Here is an 8,701-nt window from a genome sequence, read left to right on the forward strand (position 1 = left end):
GATGGTTTCAGAGTATGGGTGTATATATAGGAGGAAGAAGTAGCTCGGTTGACGATCGAGGGGCCCACAAGGGTGGGTGGCGCACCCACCCCTAGGGGGCGCGCCGGGCACCCTCGTGGCCGCCTCGCTTGTTGCTTGACGTCCACTCCAAGTCTCCAGGTTGGCATTTGTTCCAAAAAGATCGTTCCCGAAGGTTTCATCTCGTTTGGACTCCATTTGATATTCCTTTTTTTCCAAACACTGAAATAACACTACACCACGACACCACAAGGGCGACGTGCATCTGTTGGTAGAAGTGTGCATCGCCGACACTTTTTTCGTCCCAAACTATACGGACACACTAATTGTTGATGTTGCTCTATACTTCTGATATTCTGTGTGTCGGCAATGCGTACTGGTTTGCGCACATGCTATGTGTCGGCATAGGTTTATTTTACCATTAGATTGTCTGTCGGTGGTTCTTTGCGATGAAAAAAGTGTCGGCGTTCCTTTGTAGGTGGCCCACTAATTTCCATCCGCGTGGGCCTGGCACCATCCGCGAAGCCATAACTCCAGAATATTCGCTAGGTCTCAGCGTGCCCCCAATCCCCCATCTCATCTCTCTTTCACACCACATATCCCCCCAGCCAAACCTAAGCCACATGCCGCCGCCGGCCCCGATTTGCTTGCCCCGCCGCCGTATGCTCCGTCCTCTACATGTCTGGCGCCACCACCGCCCCAGACTCCGACCTGCTTCGTGTCGCCACGGCGTCCGGCCCTGACCAGCTTCGCGCCCCCACATCTGCAGACTACGACTTGCCTCACGCCGCCACTGCCTCCGGCCCAGATCTGCCTCCCGTCGCCACGGCCTCCAAGGGGAGGTACTCTACAGTATGAGGGGCCTCCCCACAACCTGCAGATCGAGGAGTCGACCTGTCATACGCTGCCGAGGAGGCGCCCCAGTGCCCCTCTTCCACAACGGCGACGACTCCCCTACCCCTCTGTCCTACCCCGTTTGCAAATCTGGCTACTGTAGGTAAACATCGTTGATTTTTTCCCCCAAAACTGTGATTGCCCATTAGATCTATCTAGTTCGAGCAAGTTTACGTTGGTTTGTTTGAGTTTGGGTAATTTTAGGGTGGTTTAGGAACAACTTAGGCTTGTACGGACTGTGGAAGGGAGCGCAGGTGCCGGCCTAGTTCATGGCGGAGGTAATCTAGTTCGTGAATGTACAAAGCAACGACCTTGACAGTTGTCTAATCAACAATTTCACATGTACTGATTCATATAAAATTTTGTGATTTGTCTCCACTATTGTCTGTTAATATCATGGTATAATTTGTGTCATTTGCAGGGCAAAAGCTGACGGAAACAGGTGAAGAAAGTGAGGTCCTTATATACGATGATGGCTTGCCAAGTTGTAGAAAATAAGGTCTGAGGAGTGAGGGGAGAGCTCTTATGGAACCGAAAAAGAATACATGAATAGGAGGAGATACAAGGGCCTCTGGGAAAGTACGTGGGTCATCACGGCCAGCCAAGAAAAACTAAACTATTGTGTACTTGCAGTTGTTTACATTCAACACTTTCTCATTATATATACCATCTGTTTCACACATATTTATGCTTTTTTTTCAGTCAAAGAACAGCATAAGTGAAGCTATAAATGAAGGATGTAACTCATAGGAGTTTTGCTCGTGTCAGTAATTGAACTGTAAACTTTTAGAGAATGCTAATTCTCAGATGTTTGTCTCTTCCTTTTTACTTATTTAGAAGACCTTGTATATAGCAGTATTAGCTCTGTACAAGCTACTAAGCGATATAGAAAGTTGAAGTTGAAATTTATAAACCTGACCATTGGAACCACATTAGTACAACATATATATATATTCAAGCTTGAGGTTATTTTATTGGAACTGACCATTAGAGTGTTGAAGTTACCCTAGTGGAACTGGCAATGAGAAGATAGTAGCAATTGCTTGGACATGCCAAATGCCTAACATTTTGGCTCTACTTTACAGAAACATTTTACTGATCCTTTAAACTGAAAAGTTGAGTGTTTGTTTTCCAGATATTATATGTTGTGCTTTTTGCTGCAGCGCATGAGTGTCATTCTAAAAGATGGTACATGCATCCTAGAAAACGACCGTCTTGTTAGTCTTGGGAAAATATTGTTATACTACAGTACCAATGCATGACATCTAAATTTTGTTGGCGATGTGCAAATGTGTTAGATAATTTATTGTCGGGCTTCTTGTCTATCCTTGCATTTTATATGTGCATAGCAGCACCTCCATTATCATGCAAAATAGTATCAAGTTCAGAGACTTGATCATGGCAACTAGCAGAAATGTATGATTTAATACGCAAGCAAATTCTTGTGAGAAATTACACCAAAGCGAATGCTAGCTGCTAACATATATCTATTTAATCGCTGAACAATCTCAATTGCATATCTCTGAAAATTAAGTAAGCACCTTTCCTCACACTTAGAACTTGTGTTGGACAAATGGCCATAAGTGTGCTGTTCCTAGTAGCTACAAATGGAATCTTCCTTTCTTTTAAAGATCAGCCACAAAATAAATATTTGACCATAATTTTTCAGGGAAGCATATTTAGTTCAGTACCACCAATCAAGGATTACACCTAGCTCTATTTTTTGAGAAATATATATGTTGCAGCATATGTTCAGTTTCAGGATTTTAACCATAGTAGAATACAACATACGCAAATCTCTACCATAAGCACACAATGTTTCATAGCATGCATGAGCTGCAACACAAGCAATGTTCTCTAAATGGATCTTTTACGATTAAATGTGTTTGTTTTTGAGGATTAAATGGATTTGTTTTCATCTAAGTGCACTTCCTGCTACTACATATATGACTGCTGGTACATATGCTTTGTTTCCAGTTATGCATGACTCGATTACCAAAAGATATGCTCATGATTGTGTCTTGAGACATTTCCAGTTTCTGCAGTAGCTGATGGTGCCCAAGTTTTAAATATGCATTTGCTTTGAACTTCTCCTATAGATGAACTGAGACCATGTTGTACTTTAATGGACTATAGACGAACTGAGAGCGTGTAGTAAATGGTAGGCATGATTTTATTGTAGATTGTGTGCAGATCATCCCAGCAATTACTCATATTAGACATCTGGTTATATATGTATTACCCGATCTAGCTCCCAGATGCCTAACTAGAGTGTACCTGTTATCATCGAGGAAAACGAGATGCATGTGCAAGTGCACGTCCTGCTACTACATATACGACTGCTAGTCTATGTATATTTACAAATGCATATCTGATTATTTGATGGCTGAGGAACTTCAAATGCAAATCTCTAAAATTACAATAAGAACTTTATTCGTGATGCCTTAGGACAGATTTGATTGCTCTATCAATGAGTGCATAAATTTTTATAGCAAGTCATATGATACACTAGGCGCTAGCCTGACTGCGATTGATGTCCGTTTTGGTTCTGATAAGGTTATCTTTTGTAACCTGTTTGCGGTACATCTAATTTTTAGATCTTTGGGACCATGGCCACTCACAAATTCTCATTTTCTAAGATTGCTCAATCATATGAGTTCTTTTGCAGGACAAATGGAAGAAAGTAGCAAGTCCACAAGTTGATCTAAGATATTCCGGTGATCACTTTTGTTCCTAACATGGATTTGGAAGTTGGTGTCAGCTTAGGGATCGAAGACTTGGTCTCTTCCATAATTTTTGTGGCAGTGATCAAACATTTGGTCTCTTAGGAACTTAGGCCATCATATTTTGTAAGAGGCCATCATATTTTGTAAGAGGCCATGACCGGAATGTTGACTTGTGTATTTCCTTGATGACTGTAGCTAATTTGAGTCAAGAAAACTGACAGATCTTCTATGTTGAATGAATGCATTGATCAATGGTATCTTGTGATGAATAGAAGAGTGCAAATGTTTGTATTTCTATTGGATACTGAAAATGAAATGAATGCAGAAATTAATGTTATCTTGTGATGGATGGAAGAGTGGAAATGTTTGTATATATATATATTGGGTGCTGAACATGAAATGATTATTATGAATTAATTTCATGTTAATATATGGTACATTTACATTTATACCGAAATGTAGGCCCTGGCAGAAAGTCTGTCGGCATAAGTATTTGATGATGCATAATGTGTCGGTGTAGCACACAGTCACATGAACTGTCGGCATATCAATGGGCGTCACACCATCTGTCGCCATAGCACACTGTCAGATAAACTGTCGCTATATAATTGTCTGTCGGAGAAAAAATGTCTGTCGGCGTAGATCTCACAAATGCGGTCATATTGTCTGTCGGTAGAGGTTTATCTGTCGGAAAAGACCTTTCCCGGCAGGACTATAGGCGACAGCTCCTTTCTGTCGGAAAAGGTCTTTGCCGACAGTAAATCTGTCGCCTTAGGTTACATATGCCGACACATTGTTTGATGTTGCTTTGAGTGTCGTGGTGTAGTGTAGGCAAAAAACAACAATTCGGGCTGGGCTTCCGGTTAGTAGGTTAGTCCCAAAAATGATATAAAAGTGTAAAGTAAAGCCCATAAACATCCAAAACAGGTAATATAGTAGCATGGAACAATAAAAATTATAGATACGTTGGAAACGTATCACATGTATATCAAATATACCTTTCACTTTGTCATCCTTCTTATCCGCCAAATACTTGGGGCAGTTCCGCTTCCAGTGAGCAGTGCCTTTGCAGTAGAAGGACTCAGTTTCAGGCTTAAGTCCAGACTTGGGTTTCTTCTCTTGACTAGCAACTTTCCTGCCATTCTTCTTGAAGTTCCCTTCTTCCCTTTGCCCTTTTTCTTGAAACTAGTGGTCTTGTTGACCATCAACACTTGATGCTCCTTCTTGATTTCTACCTCCACAGCCTTTAGCATTGTAAAGAGCTCGACAATAGTCTTGTTCATCCCTTGCATATTATAGTTCATCATGAAGCCTTTATAGCTTGGTGGCAGTGATTGAAGAACTCTGTCAGTGACACTATCAAGAGGAAGATTAACTCCCAATTGAGTCAAGTGGTTATGGTACCCAGACATTCTGAGTATGTGTTCACTGACAGAACTATTCTCCTCCATTTTGCAGCTGTAGAACTTGTTGGAGACTTCATATCTCTCAACTCGGGCATTTGCTTGAAATATTAACTTCAACTCTTGGAACATCTCATATGCTCCATGACATTCAAAATGGCTTTAAAGTCTAGATTCTAAGCCGTAAAGCATGGCACACTGAATTATCGAGTAGTCATCAACACGCGTCTGCCAGGCGTTCACAATGTCTGCAGTTGCTAGCGCGGGTGGTACACCTACGGTGCTTCCAGGACGTAATTCTTCTGTGCAGCAATGAGGATAATCCTCAAGTTACGGACCCAGTCCATGTAGTTTTTTTTGACAAAAACAGTGGGGAAAACCCCCACTGTGATTCTCATTTTCATTATAATAGGTGAACAATTACATATGGATTTACATGATGGATATATTACAAGATAATGAAGAATCTATAAATGATCTAGCCAGCATTGCATGCCCTCTTTCAATCCTGCTTTTGCCTTCTTTATAATCATGCAGTAGTGCTCCTTGAAAGTGGCAATGTAATATGCCATATTTTTAACCTTGTGATAAAAAATAATGCTATTTCTGTGTTTCCAGAGACTCCAGCATCCAGCAATCAAACATTCTTTAAAACATCCATGGGTATCTTGCTTCCTTCCTTCCAGGAGCATTTCCATAAGGTTATGATTAGTGTTCCATTGGTAGCCAATGTACATCCAGAAGTTTTGGCTGAAATCACAACTAAAAAAGAGATGCATTAGATGTTCATTAGGTTCATCCTCACATAATTCACATTTACTAGTCTCAATGTAGAAATTCTTCCTGTTTAGTAGGTCTCTAGTGTTTAATCTGTCTTGTAACAGGAGCCAGAAGAAGAATTTCTGCTTGGGTAAAGAGCATGATTTCCATATCCATTGATAAGGCTTAGGTGCATCAGCAGGGTTACCCATAAGTTCAAGGTATATTCTCTTATTAGAGTACCTTGTGTCACCCCAATAGAATTTCCAAGAATCTGGTAGCTGCTGATTCTCTCTGTTGTTGATCAACTCTCTAAGATTGGCACTCTGTTGTACTGCAATAGAGGACATAGGCAAGTGGAACAAATCATAAAATTCACTATCCTCCATGTTGCTGACAGTTGCAAGAGTTGTGTCAGCATTCTTTGCATAGGAAAATAGTTGAGGCATTGACTGTGAAATTGTATAAGAACACCACTTATCTGACCATAGCTTAATTGTATCACCTCTCCCATCATAGCATATAGTCATGTTTTTGAAATCTTGCAAATTCGAGCAACAGTCTCTCCACCAAAAGGATCCCACCATTGTAGGGAAACTTGGTACCTCATCATTGTCATAGTAATTGTTCCATATAAGATTAACCCAGGGGATATCATGCTTATTGAAGAATTTGTAAAGAAATTTAATAAGCAGAGTTTTGTTTTGTGTTCTCAGATCTAACACACCCAGTCCCCCTGCCTTTTTTGGCAAGCAAACATTATCCCATTTAACAAGACAATTACCTTTTTTGTTGATATCCTTACCATACCAAAGAAAATTCCTGCCAGACTTTTCAAAGTGGTCCAATATGGTGAAAGGTACTCTTATACAACACATAGCAAAAATTGGCAGAGCAGCAACTATGGATTTGAAATGAACAAGTCTCCCAGAGTATGACATTAATGAAGCAATGCCAGAAAGTCTATGATCAAGTCTTGATACCAGGGCATCAAATCTGCCACTTTAGGTCTTGTAGATCCCATTGGTAGACCAAGATCTGTGAAAGGCATGGCTTCTTTTTTGCAGTTGAAGGTATTTGCCAGATCCTGACCTTTATCATCAGACATATTGATTGGTACCATGGAATATTTACTATAGTTTACAACAAGCCCAGTGAATTTTCAGAAGTTGTCAAGTATCTCAATGAAACTTCTAATTTGTACCTCATCAGCAGGCACGATAACCAGGGTGTCATTAGCATATTGTATGATGGGGTAACATTCAGTAAAATTAGTCTCAATGGGTAGAGATAGTGTTCCATTTCTCCAAGCATCATTAACCATGATTTGCAATAATTCTCCAACCATAACATATAGAAGAGGGGAAAAAGGATCTCCTTGCCTGACACCACACTTACATTGAATGCATTTACCTGGAACACTGTTAAGGATGACAGATGTAGAAGCAGTACATAGGATAGATGAGACCCATCTAATCCATTTCTTGGTAAAACCCAGATGCTTCATCATGAATAAGATAGCCTTGTAGTTCACTTTATCAAAAGCCTTAACAAAGTCAATCTTAAAAATAACGATCTCTTTCTTGGATTTGTGGCACATATGTATGTATTCAAAACTCCATGCAAGGCAATCCTGAATGTTCCTTGTCTTAATAAACCCATATTGATTCTTGCTAATTCTAGATATAATAATCTGCTGCACTCTACTAGCAAGGAGTTTAGTAAGAATTTTGATAGGCATACTTACAAGTGAGATGGGCCTATAATCATCGGGAGTTTCGGGATTGTCATTCTTGGGTATCAATGTAATGTAGGCAGAGTTGACAGGAGCTAGGGAAACAATTTCATTGTAGAAATCATTGATGAATTTGTAGAAATACTGCTTGATTATGTGCCAGCATTTCTTCATAAACAAGCCATTAAAACTATTAGGTCCATGAGATTTGTCATTGGGCATTTTATTGATGATATCATCAATTTCATCATTACTGAAGGGCATGTCTAGGTCATAAAGATCCTCCTCCATAGCAAGGTGGGATATGTCAAAATTTTGTGTGCAGATTGTTTCAGTACCAATCCTATCTTTAAAAGAGGCCCATATTATAGCAGCTTTATGATCATGATCAAAAACTTGATGTCCATCCATAGTCATAAGATATGTGATGTAGTTGTGCCTAAATACATAAGTAGCAATTGCATGAAAGAATTTGGTATTTTCATCACCAAGATTTGCCCATCTGATGTTTGCCCTGATTCTCCAGTATGTTCTCTTAGCCTCCAGCAACTTGTTTGTATGTTTGATGAGCAATTTCCTGAAATTCTTTTCCACCCTAGCTAGTGGTCTTTGATCCTCAATGCCATCAAAAAGTTTCACATAGAAACAACAATTATCAATGATTTTATTCAGTTGGGAGTATTGCTTGCTCCATGATTTCAAACCACTTCTGATAGATTTAAACTTGGAGTTTAAATTCTTAGCAGAATCAGAGAAATGAGTGGAATTTAACCAATGCTTCTCCACAATTTCAATAAAACCATAGAATTCAGTCCAATACTCTTCAAATCTAAATATCTGGCTTCTGGGAATATTACTGTCAATTTGGATTTTTATAGGCACATGGTCAGAAGAAATTTTAGCTAATGGAATAGCCATAGTAGATGGATGGACAGTAGTCCAGTGGGAGCTGGTAAAAATCCAGTCTAACTTTTCCAATAAAGGTTGATCTTGTTTATTGCTCCATGTGAAGGCTCTTCCTTTGAGAGGGATTTCTGCCAGATCCAGGTTTACAATGATATCATTAAAAGTCATCATACGAGTAGGATCACCACCAGGTTTGTTCCTATTGTCAGGACTTCTTATGAAGTTAAAATCACCCGGGATCATCCATGATTTAGACTGGT

At 39.9% G+C, this 8,701-nt stretch overlaps 1 long non-coding RNA gene across 2 annotated transcripts; it reads left to right on the plus strand.

Annotated features, from left to right (window-relative positions):
• Positions 1-567: 567 nt before the first annotated feature.
• Positions 568-3,912, plus strand: LOC119366436. 2 transcript variants are annotated; one of them, XR_005176042.1, is made up of 2 exons: positions 568-1,254; positions 1,334-3,912. It is a non-coding gene; the product is annotated as an uncharacterized LOC119366436 (long non-coding RNA). The 2 variants fall into 2 exon arrangements; XR_005176041.1 differs by having other exon boundaries at positions 568-1,190.
• The last annotated feature ends 4,789 nt before the right edge of the window (positions 3,913-8,701 follow it).

This window comes from Triticum dicoccoides, chromosome 2B (assembly GCF_002162155.2).
Source record: "Triticum dicoccoides isolate Atlit2015 ecotype Zavitan chromosome 2B, WEW_v2.0, whole genome shotgun sequence".
Taxonomy (NCBI): Eukaryota; Viridiplantae; Streptophyta; class Magnoliopsida; order Poales; family Poaceae; genus Triticum; species Triticum dicoccoides.